The sequence below is a fragment of the Oryzias latipes genome, chromosome 8 (genome assembly GCF_053564925.1).
Source record: "Oryzias latipes strain Hd-rR chromosome 8, Olatipes_Hd-rR_3.1".
Taxonomy (NCBI): domain Eukaryota; kingdom Metazoa; phylum Chordata; class Actinopteri; order Beloniformes; family Adrianichthyidae; genus Oryzias; species Oryzias latipes.
In genome coordinates this window covers 25,889,572-25,909,771 of record NC_136244.1, presented here as the reverse complement: position 1 = coordinate 25,909,771, position 20,200 = coordinate 25,889,572, and the positions used below count along the sequence as shown (strand labels likewise).

The following is a 20,200-nucleotide window of genomic DNA, read 5'->3' as shown; positions in this document are numbered from 1 at the left end:
AACTTCAGGAGTTTGACAGACAGGTGACCAGCTGTGCAGCTGTTTGTGTACAGGGAGAGTAACAGGGGTGAAAGGACACAGCCCTGGGGGGATCCGGTGCTTGTGGTCCGAGTATCTGAGACGAGCTTCCCCAGCCTCACATACTGCTGTCTGTCCGTCAGGAAGTCTGTGATCCACCTGCAGGTGGAGTCAGGCACATTCATCTTGGAGAGTTTTTAATACTAAGTCTAGACAGATTTAACACAGGTTTTTGGATAAAAAAGGATTTTTTATAAATCATCTGTTACACTTTTAAGTCTGAAAAAAATATGGAAGGCAGCAAACACAGATCCCTACCGTTTTTAATTTTTTTGTGCTGATATTTGAAAGATAAGTTATGCAAAAAAATAGGTGTTTGCAGTTTTGCCTAAAAAGACGTTTTCGGACCTTTTTGGATCAAATGTTGTCTAAAAGTTCACCTGTAACTTCAATCATTCTGAATTTTTTTAGGAAAACTAAACCACTTCAACTGTGATCTGCAAGGCAATGGTAAAACTATATTTTTTATGGAACAGCCTGCAGTGTTTCTTGTGGGGATCTTTTCTGCCAGGGCTTGCCGGCTTGGTCAGTGGTTGTTGCTGTTACCAATCCAGTTGATATGGTTCTCCATCTGTGTCTAAGTGATATAATCAGAATCAGAATCGTTTATTGTCATTGTACATGGGGATACAATGAAATTGCAGCAGCCTTGGAGTGAAGGAGTTACATAAAATAAAAATAAAAATAGAATAGAAAAAGAAATACTGTATTTACAACTCTTAACAAAAAATGAACAATATGGACAGAAACTGTTAAATATTAAATATTTGTGAATAAAATAGAATGGAATTACATGAGTTGCTGTGAGCACAGCTTAATAAATATCAAGTTATTGCACAGTGACCCGGTTAGACAGTCAGGATATTGCACGCATTGTAGTAAAATTAGAGTGAGGTGTGGTTGGTGGACGTATGTGCATTCCGTATGATAATTGCCTGTGGAAAAAGCTGTTTCTTAGTCTGTTTGTCCTGGTTCTGATGGACCTGTACCTCCTTCCAGAGGGCAGCAGTTCAAACAGAGGGAAAGCAGAATGGGTGGAGTTAGTGGTGATGCTAGTCACTCTGCTGAGGCAGCGAGACTGGTAAATGTCCTTCAGTGAGGGGAGGGGGCAGCCGATGATCCTCTGCGCTGTCTTTACCACTCTCTGGAGACTCGGCCGTTCTGCTTCAGTGCAGTGGGAAAACCACACTGTGATGCCATAGGACAGAATGCTCTCAATGGTTGAGCGGTAGAACGTTACCAGCAGCTCCTGGCTGACGTCGTTCCTCCTAAGTTTTCTCAGGAAGTGCAGGCGTTGCTGGGCCTTCCTGATGACAGTCATGGTGTTGTTAGACCATGTGAGGTCAGCAGAGATGGTGGTGCCCAGGAGGGTGAAGCTGTGGACCCTCTCCACACAGTTTCCATCGATGTAGAGTGGGGGTGGATCTGTTCTGTTTTTTCTGAAGTCCAGGATGATCTCCTTGGTCTTGGTGGTGTTCAGGATGAGGTTATTAGCCTGACACCACCTTGAGAGTTTCAGGACTTCGTCTCTGTAGGCCGTCTCGTCGTCCCCAGAGATCAGCCCCACCACAGTAGTGTCGTCTGCAAACTTCACCACGGTGTTGCTGGTGTGGGCTGGTCTGCAGTCTGCTGTGTACAGTGTATACAGCAGAGGACTCAGCACACATCCCTGTGTGGAGCCTGTGCTCAGCGTCCGGGTGGAGGAGAGGTGGGGGTCAAGTTTGACTGTCTGTGGTCTGTTTGTCAGGAAGTCCTTGATCCACGAGCAGGTGAGTGGGTGGAGTCCTAGTTCAGACAGTTTGTTGACCAGAATGTCAGGAATGATTGTGTTAAAGGCTGAGCTATAGTCCACAAAGAGCATCCTGGCGTAGGTGTCTCTGTGTTCCAGGTGGCTCAGCGCAGTGTGGAGGGTGATGGAAATGGCATCATCCGTTGATCTGTTTGCTTTGTAAGCAAACTGGTGGGGGACGAAGATTGGAGGGAGGGAGTCTTTGATGTGTCCCAGGAGCAGCCGCTCCAGACACTTTGTGATGACAGCAGTGAGTGCAACTGGGCGGAAGTCCGTGAGGAAGGCTGTGGATGAGGACTTTTTGGGTATCGGGATGATAGTGGATGACTTCAGGCAAGCAGGGATGAAAGCCTGAGCTAGCGACAGGTTGAAGATTTTTGTGAAGACCTGGGAGAGTTGATCGGCGCAGGCCCGCAGAACCTTTCCGGGAACTCCATCAGGTCCCGCCGCTTTCCTGGGGTTTACCCTGCTGAACATCCGTGCCATCCGTGCCACGTCCATAAAGGCATTGTTTTTATATTTAGAGCTCTAAGCAACCAAACAGTTGTCTATATAAAAGAGCTTTTACAATTGTGCACTTTTAGCAGGCTGAAAAAATTATCTTTTTAAAATTGCCATTTCAAATTTGGGTTTTAAATTTTGTGTTCCATTTTTCTGTGCTTGTATTGGAAGGATTTGTTATTATTTTGTTTAAAAGTGCTACATATTGTATATACACATAATTTATTTAGAGAAATTTGCTATACGTTGTGTTTTTTGGTTTTGTAGTTTAATTTCATTGGATTTATATTAAGGAAAAGAAGTTGCAGCATTGATTAAAAAAGGATAAAAGAGACATTTACTGTCTAAGTCTTATGTTACATCTGTAGAACTGTACTGAGAGTTGGGTTTTGTTTTGGAGCACATTCATATGTTTTGTTTGTAAAAAAAAAAGATAAAATATTAGGTTAATTGCATTTTACATGACTAGAAAAGCAATGATTACTCATAAAAATCTATGAAAGACATACAAAACAAATGAAAAAGCAGTCTGCCCTCCCTCTTGTGTCTAAACTATTGTCACCTCACTTCTGGGTTAGTTAGCATATGAACTGGCAGCTGGTGTGTGTGTGTGTGGGGGGGGGGGGGGGGGGGGGGTGAAATTTGACTCCAGCAACAGGGATGATTGAGGAGCAGGCTGCAGCATGAGGAAAAGACTTAAGCATGTAAGAGGAAATGACATCCTACAGTTGACCAGTTCATTTTATATCTGTAAAGAATATTCAAGAAGCATTTATACATGTTCAGCTATATGCGTGTGAAACTTGGTGTGGATATTTGAAGCATAAGTAATTTTAAAACACACTTGTTTGGAGTCCAGACGGAAAAAGCACAGGTTTTGGGATGAATCAGGATTTTTTTTAAATCATCTGTTTCACCTGGACTTCTGAAAAAAATATGGAAGGCAGCAAACACAGATCCCTACATATAAAAAAATAAATGGTGTTGATATATGATGATTAAGTTATGAAAAAAAATAGGTGTTTGTAGTTTTGCCTAAAAAGACGTTTTCGGACCTTTTTGGATGTAATGCTCTCTAAGATGTCACCTGTAACTTCAATCATTCTGAATTTTTTTAGGAAGCAGTAGCACATAAATGCCTATGAAAGTTGAATTCTTGGTGCTGATAACCTAAACAGAATTTATGCTAAAAATCTTTGTTCAGTCCAAAATTTCATTAAAAAAATCAAGTGATGAAGTTTCTCGTAGACCCTATAGTGTTACATATCAAAGCTGGAGGTTATTAAAGGCATCTAATTCTGAAATCTCAGCTTCCTGAGACAAACGGCTGATTTATAATAAATTTCTATTATTTGGGTGCACATAATCGACCACTTCCTGTTACGCAGGCACCGTCAGGTGTACACCCATGAAACTTTACATGATGAGAGAGGACCCTTCTGAGTATCTCCAGTTTTAATTTCATGCACATCGGACAAAGCAAAGAGAAAATACAGGGCAGAATGTGCCCAATGCAATAACTAGGTGGCGCTATAGAGCTCGTCCAAGATTGTCATATCCATGGGTTCAGAATAGAAGCTTCATCATATCCATTGAATTTCAGTGAGATTGGACAAGGAATGTGCACGTGAGAGCAACTTTTGTGTGCATAGCGAGATGCCCAACTTTGCCGCTCTGTCACGACCACACCCCCGCATTGAAAGTTATGGTTTTTTGTCAGAGTAAACTTCAAGGGCTTTTCAACAGGTGGACGTCATTTTCAGGTGTGTCGGCTCATCCTACTCGGAGTAGTGATGCTCCAAGTAAAACATGTCATTTCCTCTTGCCAGCAGGTGGCGCTACACTTTTTCCAGATTTTTTCACTGCAGATGTGTTCAGAGTCAGACTACAATCATGCACATCAATTTTGGATCAGATTGGATTATGCATGGCTGAGTAATGGCCATTTTTCTTTTCATGGCGTGTTTTCGAAACGACCTCCAATTTTGACGCGCCGCCATGGTCACAAACATCCATAAAAACTTAAAAGCTTTGCAATTTAACATCGGACATGTGTCTAGTTTACAAAACCAAAGTTTGGAGTCATTACTCTCAAATCTCTAGGAGGAGTTCGTTCTAGAGCGAGGCCTGCAAATGACCAAAATACAGCAAAAATGACATATTGTCATCAAAATATCAGACTTCCTGTGCGACTGACAGCTTGGTCCCAAGAGACTTTTTTGTAGGTTTCTATCCGATGAACATGCCCTGTTAAAATCAGGTTTGTACTATAAAGCATATGGAGGTGCTCGCGAAAACAAATTTTGCAGGTGGCGCTATCGAGCCATTTTTGTTTACCTATGCCGTTCTCCTATAAAATATGAAATTTTTCGCGACTCCTGATGTGTATACAAAATTTGGTGAGTTTTGGGGTATGTTAAAGGCCTCAAAAAGGCGACGGAAAAGTCGGAAGAATAATAATAATAATAATAATAATTAAAGCTACAAGTAGCATTTAGCGGGCCCGAGCACGTGCGACCGCATGGCACGAGCGACCGCCCCGTGAGCAACGCCCTGCTCGAGCCATTCTCGTCGTTTTTTCTTGTCCATTCTGGAGCTCCAAGCTAATGTTAATACGACAGCAGCCTGGGGGGGGGGGGGGGGGGGGGGGCTGTAATCTGTTGCCTTAAGGGACAAAGACTTTTGCATATAGCATGAAAAAAATTCAAGCAATGATGATAATTGCTATCACTGTCCCTAAGGATGAGAACAATAGAACTCATTCAATTTCCACTACAATGTCTAGATGAGTGTCAGCTATGTCTGATAACTTGGCCAATTAGCTGGACCGGGATCTTGCAAAGTGCAGGTGGTTAACGTCCAGTGTGATGAGTCTGTGGACGGCAACAGTACAGCATAGCTTTTGGTTTCCACAAGAGAAGAACTCCTGACACATCTGCCCTAACAGACAACTACAAGAGGAGTTGAAATGTATAACACGGTGAAGGAGTTTTTGTGCAGAAAAAGGTACAATTAGAAAAGCTGGTAGCAGTGACTGCAGATGGGACTCCTGCTATGATCAATAGACAAACAGGTTTCATCACTCACTGTAAAGCTGACCCAGACTTTCCAAAATGTCTGCATTACTGCTGCGTCATTCACCAGCAGGCCTTATGTGCAGAAGTGATTGGCTCTGGACATATAATGACTCTTATTCTGAAAATCGTAAACAACCTCAGCTGCAAAGCAAAACAGCACAGGATTTTTAAGGTGCTATTGGAGGAGATGTCTGTTGAATATGGTGAATATGAACATTGTGAATCTGAACTTGCATTCTTGACTGACATTACTGGAAAACTAAACCACTTGATCTGCGAGCTGCAAGACAATGGCAAAACTATTTTTTTTTGACCAGCCTGCCTGAGCCAGTGTTTTTCTTGTGGGGATCTTTTCTGCCAGGGCTTGTCAGCTTGGTCAGTGGATGTTGCTGCAGTTGTTTCCCTTGCTGGGACAGCTGGAGTTAAACACAGCAGCTCACGGCTCTGAAGTGGACCCCGTTGCTGTCCCAGTCTGGATGGGCACTGTGGCGATGTTCCAATGGCCAGGCTGGCTCCTGGTATAAAGAGATTCCCAAATACCATTTCCTAACCGCAGAGCCAAGGATGTGTTTACATGTTTAGGTCAAAAATGTGATGGACAGCTTCATGTTGTCTTTTGATGTAAGTTTAAACCTAAACATGCCACCCTGTTATTAATCCAGTTGATATGGTTCTCCATCTGTGTCTAGGTGATAGAAAAGCATTTTTTTTTATATTTAGAGCTCTAAGCAAACAAACAGTTGTCTATATAAAAGAGCTTTTACAATTGTGCACTTTTAGCAGGTCTCTGAGTTCATGTGACCAATGTATGGTGGATTTTCACAGACCTTGTTTAAAACTGAAGGTGAGAGAGACTTAGAGAAATGGCTTCATTGTTCTGGAGTTCTTTGTTTCATCCACAGAAGAGTAGAATTGGTGATTGATTTTGAAAAGCTGCTGAAAAAAGTATCTTTTTCAAATTGCAATTTCTAACTTGGGTTTTACATTTTGTGTTCCATTTTTTGTGCTTTAATTGGGAAGCATTTGTTATTTGTTTGGTGTTTTTAAGGTTCTGCAAATATACACATCATTTTTTAGAGACATTTGTTATCAGTTGTGTTTGTTGATTTGTAGTTTAATTTCATTGGATGTATAGATGTCGTGTGGGGGGGAGGCTCGAGATCAGGTAGGACCCAGGCGCAGAGACGGGAGGCAAACGGGTTCAGGGCAAGTGGGTTTATTTAACTAACAAAAAGCGCTGCAGAGCAGGATGACAAAACTAAAAACAAAAACTTACTGTGGCATGGCAAGGGACATGGACGCCAGACAAGAAGACGTGATCAACATGAGCAGAAGTTAATGGACCAGCACAGGAGGAAGGGAGAGACAAGACTTATATACAGACAGGGCAGACAAGACACAGGTGAACACGATTAGGGCAGATGGGGACCAAAGGAAGTAAAACTCAAGAAACATGACAAGACAGGAAACCTTTCAAAATAAAACAGGAAACAGAACCAAACAAGACAAAACAAGAACTAAAGCGAAAAACAAGACAACAAACTGAAACCATGACAATAGAAAGGAAAAGAAGTTCAAACATTGATTATAAAAAAGGATATAAGAGATAAAAAAAAAGAAAAAGGAAAAGAAAAAAGATAAAATATTGATTTAATTGCATTTTGAATGAATAAAAAACAATGATTAATAGAATCAGAATCAGAATCAGAAATCAGAAAAAGTTTTATTGCCAGGTTCAGTAGAGCGCACTTTACAAAACGAGGAATTTGACTTGGTGTATAGTGCAATTAAGAATAAGTTAAAAATTAAGTTAACAACAACAACACACTATATACAGTAGAGTAAGGTGACTTAAAGTGGGAGCACAGATGGGCTGGGATGGTGGGGCCTGTAAGTGGCACCGACAGTCCTTTGGTGGGCGGGGGGGGAGGGGGGGTCACCTGGGGGAGTTGGGGTACTGTTCAGCAGGCTGACTGCAGTGGGGAAGAAGCTGTTCTTGTGGCGCGAGGTCCTGGTCCTGATGGACCGGAGCCTCTTGCCAGAAGGGAGGGGCCGAAAGAGATTATGTCCTGGATGAGAGGGGTTGGCTACAATCCTGGCTGCCCGCCTCCAGGTCCTGGAGATGTGCAGCTCCTGGAGAGACGGGAGGTGGCAGCCGATCACCTTCTCTGCTGAGTGGATGACGCGTTGCAGCTTGGCCTTGTCTCTGGCCGTGGCCGCAGCGAACCAGACTGTGATGGAGGACGTGAGGGTGGATTCGATGATGGCATCGTAGAAGTCTACCAGCATCTTTTCAGGGAGGTGAAACTTCTTCAGCTGCCTCAGGAAGTACATCCTCTGCTGGACCTTCTTAGTGATGGAGCTGATGTTCTGCTCCCACTTGAGGTCCTGGCTGATGATGGTTCCCAGGAAGCAGAAGGACTCCACAGAGGTCACCGGGGAGTCACAGAGGATGACAGGGGGGAGGGGGGCTGGGGCCTTCCTGAAGTCCACTGTCATCTCCACTGTCTTCAGAGCATTAAGCTCCAGGTTGTTAGCGCTGCACTATGACACCAGCCTGGCTATTTCACTCCTGTAGGCCAACTCATCTCCGTCAGAGATGAGGCCGATGAGTGTGGTGTCGTCAGCAAACTTCAGGAGTTTGACAGACAGGTGACCAGCTGTGCAGCTGTTTGTGTACAGGGAGAGTAACAGGGGTGAAAGGACACAGCCCTGGGGGGATCCGGTGCTTGTGGTCCGAGTATCTGAGACGAGCTTCCCCAGCCTCACATACTGCTGTCTGTCCGTCAGGAAGTCTGTGATCCACCTGCAGGTGGAGTCAGGCACATTCATCTTGGAGAGTTTTTAATACTAAAGATGTATGAAAGACATACCGAAAAATATGTCTTTCAGTGTTTAACTGGCTGTCTTTGGATTATGCATGCCTGAGTAATGGCCATTCTTACTCCTCATCTCTCTGTTCACTGCTTGCTAATTTACATAGCAGGGGTCCCAGCAGGAGGGGGCGGGGTTGTAACACGACTCCTTCAGCAGAGCCAGGCTGAGAGAGGCTTTGACATGTAAGATGTTAGATGTTAGAATGCTAGATGTTAGAATGACCAGTTCATTGTATATCTATGAAAATATTCAGGGAGCTATGGGACATGTTCAGCTTTAGGTGTGTGAAAATTGGTGTCGATTGTTGAAACATAAGTTACCATAAAAAAATGTTTGTTTGGAGTCTAGACAGATTTAACACAGGTTTTTGGATGAAAAAGGATTTTTTATAAATCATCTGTTACACTTTTAAGTCTGAAAAAAATATGGAAGGCAGCAAACACAGATCTCTACCGTTTTTAATTTTTTTGTGCTGATATTTGAAAGATAAGTTATGCAAAAAAATAGGTGTTTGCAGTTTTGCCTAAAAAGACGTTTTCGGACCTTTTTGGATCAAATGTTGTCTAAAAGTTCACCTGTAACTTCAATCATTCTGAATTTTTTTAGGAAAACTAAACCACTTCAACTGTGATCTGCAAGGCAATGGTAAAACTATATTTTTTATGGAACAGCCTGCAGTGTTTCTTGTGGGGATCTTTTCTGCCAGGGCTTGCCGGCTTGGTCGGTGGTTGTTGCTGTTACCAATCCAGTTGATATGGTTCTCCATCTGTGTCTAAGTGATATAATCAGAATCAGAATCGTTTATTGTCATTGTACATGGGGATACAATGAAATTGCAGCAGCCTTGGAGTGAAGGAGTTACATAAAATAAAAATAAAAATAGAATAGAAAAAGAAATACTGTATTTACAACTCTTAACAAAAAATGAACAATATGGACAGAAACTGTTAAATATTAAATATTTGTGAATAAAATAGAAAGGAATTACATGAGTTGCTGTGAGCACAGCTTAATAAATATCAAGTTATTGCACAGTGACCCGGTTAGACAGTCAGGATATTGCACGCATTGTAGTAAAATTAGAGTGAGGTGTGGTTGGTGGACGTATGTGCATTCCGTATGATAATTGCCTATGGAAAAAAGCTGTTTCTTAGTCTGTTTGTCCTGGTTCTGATGGACCTGTACCTCCTTCCAGAGGGCAGCAGTTCAAACAGAGGGAAAGCAGAATGGGTGGAGTTAGTGGTGATGCTAGTCACTCTGCTGATGCAGCGAGACTGGTAAATGTCCTTCAGTGAGGGGAGGGGGCAGCCGATGATCCTCTGCGCTGTCTTTACCACTCTCTGGAGACTCTGCCGTTCTGCTTCAGTGCAGTGGGAAAACCACACTGTGATGCCATAGGACAGAATGCTCTCAATGGTTGAGCGGTAGAACGTTACCAGCAGCTCCTGGCTGACGTCGTTCCTCCTAAGTTTTCTCAGGAAGTGCAGGCGTTGCTGGGCCTTCCTGATGACAGTCATGGTGTTGTTAGACCATGTGAGGTCAGCAGAGATGGTGGTGCCCAGGAGGGTGAAGCTGTGGACCCTCTCCACACAGTTTCCATCGATGTAGAGTGGGGGTGGATCTGTTCTGTTCTGCAAACTGGTGGGGGACGAAGATTGGAGGGAGGGAGTCTTTGATGTGTCCCAGGAGCAGCCGCTCCAGACACTTTGTGATTACAGCAGTGAGTGCAACTGGGCGGAAGTCCGTGAGGAAGGCTGTGGATGAGGACTTTTTGGGTATCGGGATGATAGTGGATGACTTCAGGCAAGCAGGGATGAAAGCCTGAGCTAGCGACAGGTTGAAGATTTTTGTGAAGACCTGGGAGAGTTGATCGGCGCAGGCCCGCAGAACCTTTCCGGGAACTCCATCAGGTCCCGCCGCTTTCCTGGGGTTTACCCTGCTGAACATCCGTGCCATCCGTGCCACGTCCATAAAGGCATTGTTTTTATATTTAGAGCTCTAAGCAACCAAACAGTTGTCTATATAAAAGAGCTTTTACAATTGTGCACTTTTAGCAGGCTGAAAAAATTATCTTTTTAAAATTGCCATTTCAAATTTGGGTTTTAAATTTTGTGTTCCATTTTTCTGTGCTTGTATTGGAAGGATTTGTTATTATTTTGTTTAAAAGTGCTACATATTGTATATACACATAATTTATTTAGAGAAATTTGCTATAGGTTGTGTTTTTTGGTTTTGTAGTTTAATTTCATTGGATTTATATTAAGGAAAAGAAGTTGCAGCATTGATTAAAAAAGGATAAAAGAGACATTTACTGTCTAAGTCTTATGTTACATCTGTAGAACTGTACTGAGAGTTGGGTTTTGTTTTGGAGCACATTCATATGTTTTGTTTGTAAAAAAAAAAAGATAAAATATTAAGTTAATTGCATTTTACATGACTAGAAAAGCAATGATTATTCATAAAAATCTATGAAAGACATACAAAACAAATGAAAAAGCAGTCTGCCCTCCCTCTTGTGTCTAAACTATTGTCACCTCACTTCTGGGTTAGTTAGCATATAAACAGGCAGCTGGTGTGTGTGTGTGTGTGGGGGGGGGGGGGGGGGTGAAATTTGACTCCAGCAACAGGAAAGATTGAGGAGCAGGCTGCAGCATGAGAAAAAGACTGAACCATGTAAGAGGAAATGACATCCTACAGTTGACCAGTTCATTTTATATCTGTAAAGAATATTCAAGAAGCATTTAGACATGTTCAACTATATGCGTGTTAAACTTGGTGTGGATATTTGAAGCATAAGTAATTTTAAAACACACTTGTTTGGAGTCCAGACGGAAAAAGCACAGGTTTTGGGATGAATCAGGATTTTTTTAAAATCATCTGTTTCACCTGGACTTCTGAAAAAAATATGGAAGGCAGCAAACACAGATCCCTACATTTAAAAAAATAAATGGTGTTGATATATGATGATTAAGTTATGAAAAAAAATAGGTGTTTGTAGTTTTGCCTAAAAAGACGTTTTCGGACCTTTTTGGATGAAATGTTCTCTAAAAGTTCACCTGTAACTTCAATCATTCTGAATTTTTTTAGGAAGCAGTAGCACATAAATGCCTATGAAAGTTGAATTCTTGGTGCTGATAACCTAAACAGAATTTATGCTAAAAATCTTTGTTCAGTCCAAAATTTCATTAAAAAAATCAAGTGATGAAGTTTCTCGTAGACCCTATAGTGTTACATATCAAAGCTGGAGGTTATTAAAGGCATCTAATTCTGAAATCTCAGCTTCCTGAGACAAACGGCTGATTTATAATAAATTTCTATTATTTGGGTGCACATAATCGACCACTTCCTGTTACGCAGGCACCGTCAGGTGTACACCCATGAAACTTTACATGATGAGAGAGGACCCTTCTGAGTATCTCCAGTTTTAATTTCATGCACATCGGACAAAGCAAAGAGAAAATACAGGGCAGAATGTGCCCAATGCAATAACTAGGTGGCGCTATAGAGCTCGTCCAAGATTGTCATATCCATGGGTTCAGAATAGAAGCTTCATCATATCCATTGAATTTCAGTGAGATTGGACAAGGAATGTGCACGTGAGAGCAACTTTTGTGTGCATAGCGAGATGCCCAACTTTGCCGCTCTGTCACGACCACACCCCCGCATTGAAAGTTATGGTTTTTTGTCAGAGTAAACTTCAATGGCTTTTCAACAGGTGGACGTCATTTTCAGGTGTGTCGGCTCATCCTACTCGGAGTAGTGATGCTCCAAGTAAAACATGTCATTTCCTCTTGCCAGCAGGTGGCGCTACACTTTTTCCAGGTTTTTTCACTGCAGATGTGTTCAGAGTCAGACTACAATCATGCACATCAATTTTGGATCAGATTGGATTATGCATGGCTGAGTAATGGCCATTTTTCTTTTCATGGCGTGTTTTCGAAACGACCTCCAATTTTGACGCGCCGCCATGGTCACAAACATCCATAAAAACTTAAAAGCTTTGCAATTTAACATCGGACATGTGTATAGTTTACAAAACCAAAGTTTGGAGTCATTACTCTCAAATCTCTAGGAGGAGTTCGTTCTAGAGCGAGGCCTGCGAATGACCAAAATACAGCAAAAATGACATATTGTCATCAAAATATCAGACTTCCTGTGCGACTGACAGCTTGGTCCCAAGAGACTTTTTTGTAGGTTTCTATCCGATGAACATGCCCTGTTAAAATCAGGTTTGTACTATAAAGCATATGGAGGTGCTCGCGAAAACAAATTTTGCAGGTGGCGCTATCGAGCCATTTTTGTTTACCTATGCCGTTCTCCTATAAAATATGAAATTTTTCGCGACTCCTGATGTGTATACAAAATTTGGTGAGTTTTGGGGTATGTTAAAGGCCTCAAAAAGGCGACGGAAAAGTCGGAAGAATAATAATAATAATAATAATTAAAGCTACAAGTAGCATTTAGCGGGCCCGAGCACGTGCGACCGCCTGGCATGGGCGACCGCCCCAAGAACAACGCCCTGCTCGAACCGTTTGGCTTCAGTCTTCCTTCTGGTTTCTGGAGCTGCAAGCTACATTTAACATGATTGACACAACTGCCCTAACAGACAACTACAAGAGGAGTTTTAATGTATAACACGGTGAAGGAGTTTTTGTGCAGAAAAAGGTACCATTAGAAAAGTTGGTAGCCATACCTGCAGACGGGGCTCCTGCTATGATCAATAGACAAACAGGTTTCATCACTCACTGTAAAGCTGACCCAGACTTTCCAAAATGTCTGCATTACTGCTGCTTCATTCACCAGCAGGCCTTATGTGCAGAAGTGATTGGCTCTGGACACATAATGACTCCTATTGTGAAAATCATAAAAAACCTCAGCTGCAAAGCAAAACAGCACAGGATTTTCAAGGTGCTATTAGAGATGTCTGCTGAATATGGTGAGTATGAATAAGAATATGGTAAATTTGAACTTGCAGTTTTGACTGACATTACTGGAAAACTAAATCACTTTTACTGTGATCTGCAAGGCAATGGCAAAACTATATATTTTTTTGGAACAGACTGCAGTGTTTCTTGTGCGGATTTTTTCTGCCAGGGCTTGTCGGCTTGGTCTGTGGTTGTTGCCCTTTCTGGGGAAGCTGGAGTTTAACTTTGCAGCCTCACGGCTGTGAAGTGGACCCCGTTGATGTTCTAGTCTGGGTGGGTGCGGTGGGGATTCTCCTATGGCGAGATTTATAGAAATTTCTCTGATTAAAAAAGTTAATTCATGAAGACATATATTCACTGACATTAAAAAAATGTTTATGTGACCTCAGAACACGGACATTGTAGGGAATCGAACCCCATCCCAGTAACTGGGAGTACCATTACCAATGTCTTTTGCTTTTTTGAAGTCACATGGCAAGGAAAGCAAAACCTGCATCATGAATAACTAGGCCATAGGAATGCAATAGATACATAAATTTCAATTACTTTCTGAAGTACTTTTTGAGTACTTGTAATATGTTTGTAAATCAGATGGTTTGAAATTTAGAAATATGCAAAAAAAGGATTTTGATTCTTTACTCAATTGCTAACTACAGAAAAAAATGTAAATTTGTAATGCCTTATATGTATTCATGATGCAGGAAAAGAAACCATATTTCCATAAAGTCAGAGGATTGTGACTTAACAGAGATAAAGATGTCACCATCTCTCCCCGTCTCCTTCGCCACAAAAACTGACACCAGCATGTATTTAGTTAAACATTTGACGTTTTAATTTAAGTCAGACGTTGTGACTCAACAGAGATAAAGATGTCACCATCTCTCCCCGTCTCCTTCGCCACAACAACTGACACCAGCATGTATTTGGTTAAACATTTGACGTTTTATATCAAGTCAGACGTTTGTGACTTAAAAGAGATAAAGATGTCGCCATCTCTCCCCTTCTCCTTCGCCACAACAACTGACACCAGCATGTATTGAGTTCAACATTTGACGTTTTATATTAAGTCAGACGTTTGTGACTTAAAAGAGATAAAGATGTCGCCATCTCTCCCCGTCTCCTTCGCCACAACAACTGACACCAGCATGTATTTGGTTAAACATTTGACGTTTTAATTTAAGTCAGACGTTGTGACTTAACAGAGATAAAGATGTCACCATCTCTCCCCGTCTCCTTCGCCACAACAACTGACACCAGCATGTATTTGGTTAAACATTTGACGTTTTATATTAAGTCAGACGTTTGTGACTTAAAAGAGATAAAGATGTCGCCATCTCTCCCTTTCTCCTTCGCCACAACAACTGACACCAGCATGTATTGAGTTCAACATTTGACGTTTTATATTAAGTCAGACATTTGTGACTTAAAAGAGATAAAGATGTCGCCATCTCTCCCTTTCTCCTTTGCCACAATCATCAACAGTCACTTACATGTGTAAAACGACAAAGAACCCCATCATGATCACTAAAGTATGTTTGTACAACTGTACATTCGACTTTATAGTTTGTTGTTTTTAAGTACACATGATCGATTATCGTATTTTTTAACGTTGTGTTTTCAGAAACCAGTTGAATGAAACCTTTATGTGCCATGAAATCAGTTATTGTCTTAGAGTTTACTAAGTTTTCATTAAAATCACCCATTATAGCAATGGTATCACCCAGGGGCTCCAAAAGATCAACTAATTTCTTAAGGTTCTCTCTAAATAATGAAATGGCATATGATGGTGGACGATACAGAACTGCCACGACTATGTTTGATGTAATAAATCTGTGCACTAAACATTCAATATCTACATTTTGTATCTCTACATGTTCAAACAGGATATTTTCAACGGTGTACATTCCAACACCACCATGTTTTAAGCCTTTAATCACATTCAGTCTAGGATCTACTCCACTATAAGACAGTGAGCGTGGCATACTATAAAAATTATACCCACTGATGTTCAATGCATCAGTTAAAGGTGCATTTGGAAGCCATGTTTCAGTTACAGCTATGCAGTTAACATGTAACTGTTTTGTGCACAAAGCTAAGTCCTTTACATGCCACTGTAAATTTTGCACATTCATGAGGAAAATGCTGAATTCACATGAACTAGAAGTGAGATTTTCTTTATTTATCAGATATTGAGGCATGTTTGCCACATATTCAGAAACTGTTTTGTTACAGTAAATGGCCTGTTCCTTAAAATCTTGAATAATTAAACCAGACAAACTTGTTACGCGGCTTAATGCAACATAAGCCTGCCCAGGAGCAAAAGTTTTTTTCAAAGACACAACAACATTATCAATGGTAAGACCCTGAACTTTATGAACAGTACAAGCCCAAGCAAGTTTTAGAGGAAACTGACGTCTCAGACCACCTCTTCCTGTGACTCGTTCCTCTTCTGGAACAATGGCTACAGAACCTGAGACAAGCCCTGGATGATTTTCATACTGTTTCTTCCGTTGTCTTCCAATGTCTTTATTATCAAAATTCACAAAAACAATTTGTGGAAAGTCAGAGTTTCTATAGACAATATCAGTCACAATTCCACATGCACCATTGACAAGACCATCTGCCACATCAACATTTTTACAGAGCATGACACGTGCATTCTTCCCCAAAAGAAGTCTTTCTGCTAGACAAGTATTGTTAGCATTTGAATGATTACCACTTAGTAACACTTGTCTACCTGTTTCCTTACAATTTACATAATCTTGAGCTTTAATAGTTACATACTCTGGACAGGATGAGTGTAGATGGGTTAAATTATGTTGATTTACTTGACCATTAGTTGGGAAAATATGTAAAGCAGAGCTGCCTTCTCCCGTTTCACGTGACTTCAATTGTTGGATATCACTTTTTAACATTTCAGTACCTTTGCATCGTGTCCTAACTCTGCCGAGTAATTTGGCAAATTCCTGATCTTTTTGGCGTACAATGGTTTCTAGGCAAACAATTTCAAACACACCACACCAAAGATCCATACCCACATTTTCTACATACAATGGTTTTCCTCTCACTGGAGGTAATTGAAAGAAATCCCCAACTGCAATAATACAAACATTTCCAAACAATGCAGAGTTACCAGTTTGCTTTATTTGCCTCAGACGCCCATGAATATATGCTAATAAATTATGATCTACCATGGATATTTCATCAATTATCAAAATCTGTAAACTGCTGTAAATGGCACGTAAAGAATTTAATTTTTCCTCACCCAGTGGTGTGTAAGGTAAGCGGACATCTTTACCAATACAAAAAGTGTTGTGTATAGTACTTGCTTGTACATTAAACGCAGCAATTCCTGTGGGAGCCGTCAACAAAACACAGATGTCATCTACATGACGACAAAGAGGAGACAATAGTCTATTTGATTCATATTTTATTGCTTTAATTAGGTGAGTTTTACCAGTCCCTGCACCTCCTGTTATGAACAGGTGGAATGGTTCTGGCTTTTTTCCCAAAACCTTTTCCACACACCATTTTCTCACTTGGTAAAAAATATCCATCTGAATTTCATTTAAAGAGCGAATTAAAGCCAAGCCATCACTACGAGGCATTTTTGTGTTATTCAGTTGAAAGAAATGGCTATGTTGAGCAGAAACTCTTAAATCAGGAATATCAAATTCCTGTTCATCATCGACACTTTTTTGGTTCTGCAACAACTCTTGACACTCAAGTCTTTCCAATTCTTGCTCAGGGCATAATTCACACCAGGCATCTTCAACTACACCAGCATTATCTATCCCTTGCTGAGCATTAACCAATTTATCACCATCAATTTCAAATTTACTTCTGTTTAATGTTACCACGGACTTTACCAACTGCAGACCTGAATTACCAAGTCTTATCGTGCCCTTATGAAAAAAGTCTTGATACGTTTCAAAACCTTGAGGTTTCAGCTGGCTATCGCTGTAGTATGGCAAAAACAACTGCAGATTGCTTTGATAAAACAATTCAGGCTGTTTTGTTTCAGAGAACTTAACGTAACGTACAACAGCAGGTTGTGTGCGGGTTCTTTTTACAACATATCCAGTGTTGTTGTTCAACTTTATTCGCTTAGCAGCACTTTCATTTTTTGACAACACACGAAATTCGGAAGCAAATACTGCTAAACACATTGAAGGAAAATCATCACTCTTAGGTCTGTTCTTATATCTATCCACAATGCTTGTCATCCACATATCATCTGTGCTAACAGAATGCTTTGATGCTTTTTCTTTAAGTACTTTTAACGGTAAACTCATTTTAACAGTATTTTCACCAACAGGAAGAAACACAACTTTCCGAGAGCACTCTTTCAAATGTGCATTTGTCAGTCTATAAACACTTTCTTGAGCAGATACATCTCTGTTGTGCAAATATGTACTGCCTAATGTTTTTAGACTCTCTTTGGCAGAAGCATTTCCATCCCTGCATGCTTCCTTTTGTGCACACTGCAATAATAAACCCATTTCCTTCTCTGATTTAGAGATGTAAGAAATGATGTACACAACACATGCGTATGCGTCGACAACAAACTGTATATCCATATTAGCATTCCAGCATTTTAACAGTGGCTTGCTATATTGATTAATCCAAACTTCTTTAAGTTGACGTTTCAGCACAACATGGGTTTTCCGAGCACAACAGTTATATGCAGTTTCAAATGTGCTTTGGTTTAACCCAACAGATTCAAACAAATCCTCAACATTGTCATAAGTTGGCCCATCAGTTGAGAGAGCAGCTTTAATGTGTGCAATCAATGCAGAAGCCTCTTTTTTCTTCAATTGCGGTGTCTGTGCATTTTCTTTACAGTTGCAAGACTCTTTCTGTGATAACACACATTGACAAGACTGTGTCTCTTCAGCACTTGTGCTACGTGATATGAATGTACGCGCAGAAGGTGGTCTAGGAAAATTAAAACGACACACAGTTCCTTTTTTTTTACATGTTTTCGCATGTGTTTCAGAGTGTTTTTGCACAGATGTTACAATTTCCAGTAAGTCAATATTTGATGGTAACTCACAAGTCACATAACGATCAATAAATGCAATCACTTCAGCATCTGTATTTCTGTCAATTACAGGTGCATCCTTTATCCAAAACAGGCAATGAAGATGTGGTGAGCCTCGTTGCTGAAACTCCACCCTATAAAAATAATCCTTAATTTTTCCTATAGGACATGCAGGCGACATAAGAACCTCTTTCAGAAAACAATGCCAACGAAAATCAAACATCCGAGCAGCAGTGACAGGATTACGACGCAAAAGCTCACATCTGTCTGCCCATTCCAACTGCTCCACAGTTTCAGTTCTACCTTCGTGCTTCAGAATGCAGGAAAGTAAATTCTTCCAACGCATATCAGCTGAAGAAAATGAACAGAACCATGTGGGGATTCCAAGCTGCCTCACACAAGCCATGAGGTCTTTCTGGGCCGCCTGCCAAAAAGCTGGCGTACCTCTAATTGGTTTTAAAAATCGGTACCCATCATCAAATTCCAACATCCTTTTAATAGAATCATCACTTTTCAACAACTCTCCAGTAACTACTCGTTTATTTTTAAAATTATACTTACCTTTTCTTACTGCAATCGAAACATTTGAAACGACCTTTTCTAATTCTGTCATATATTGGGCAAAAAAAATATATTCCACATTTTGTGCAAAACGACAATCAGCATTAAGAATCCTGTTGTTAAAATATCGTGATAGAGTTAAAGGATGTTGTCTTCCATCATGATATGTTGGTCCACCCTTAGGAAACAACACAGGAAAACACTTAGCCTCATTTGTAATATCGGACAACAACTTCACCGGACTATTGCCTTCAGCGGGAGCTACATTCAAAATGTGATCAAAATATTGATCCAAAGCCTCTTGACCAATGTCTACTGGCATTAGACAAGTGTCCTGGAACATGCAATGCTGCTGTCTATCATGCAGAAGTTCATCTCCTAAAACATTTGAATCGTCAACATTTGCAGTGCATTCAACATCTTTTTCTACCACATCAGATGTTTCTTTACAAAAACCATTAATCCAATCATTATTAAATTTTACGTTGTTATAATAATAATTATGGGTTTGTAAAAACTGTAAAGCCTGCTTAACACGTTCCGTATCAACATACTGATATTCATAATGTCCTTTATAAGTAAGCTTCCGTTTTAATTTCACAGGCACAAGAGAACCCTCAATAGACATGCGTGGTAACAAATAAGTTGTTTGTTCAGTATTTGCAGGAACACAAGTAATAGGTCCATGCACGCCATTCTGTCCACCTTTGGGCAATGCTAACAGTTTCATAAATGGAATATGTAACGCTATTAGATGTTGTTCTAATTGATTTAAACATGCCAATTCCGCTGGTATAGGTTCAAGTTCTAAGTTATTTTTAACACTTTCAGCTGGTACTTTACCTTTCTTGATTTTAGCATGACACGTGTAACAAATCCACAATTTGCTTCTTGATGTTTTCATCCATTCACAATTTTTTGAGCAGTTTGCATTGCAGATATGCAAATAACCAGAAGTGATACATTGATCAGCGATAAGTCCAAGTCCTGCATTACTGTACAACTCTTTTTTACAATGTAATACTTGATGTTCAAATAACAACCTATGACATACACAACAAACAAACCCAGGTCCATCTTTAACTTTATCCAAAAATTGTTTCATAACAACATCAAACTCTTCCAACTGTTTTTTATTCAATTGTCGCTTCAATTTCATCCCATCCAACACACTTTTCCTAAAGTGAGGATCTTGACGATATTTTCTAGAACTCAGTGCTTTAACATTTTCTCTATGAGTAACATTACTCTGATATTTTCTAGAACTCAGTGCTTTAACATTTTCTCTATGAGTAACATTACTCTGATATTTTCTAGAACTCAGTGCTTTAACATTTTCTCTATGAGT

At 40.5% G+C, this 20,200-nt stretch overlaps 1 protein-coding gene across 1 annotated transcript in view; it reads left to right on the top strand.

Moving 5' to 3' along the window:
* The window catches only part of LOC101156497 (transmembrane protease serine 9), a 133,974-nt gene that overhangs the window by 97,198 nt on the left and 16,576 nt on the right, over positions 1–20,200 (top strand). The gene's annotated exons all lie outside the window — the stretch shown is intronic.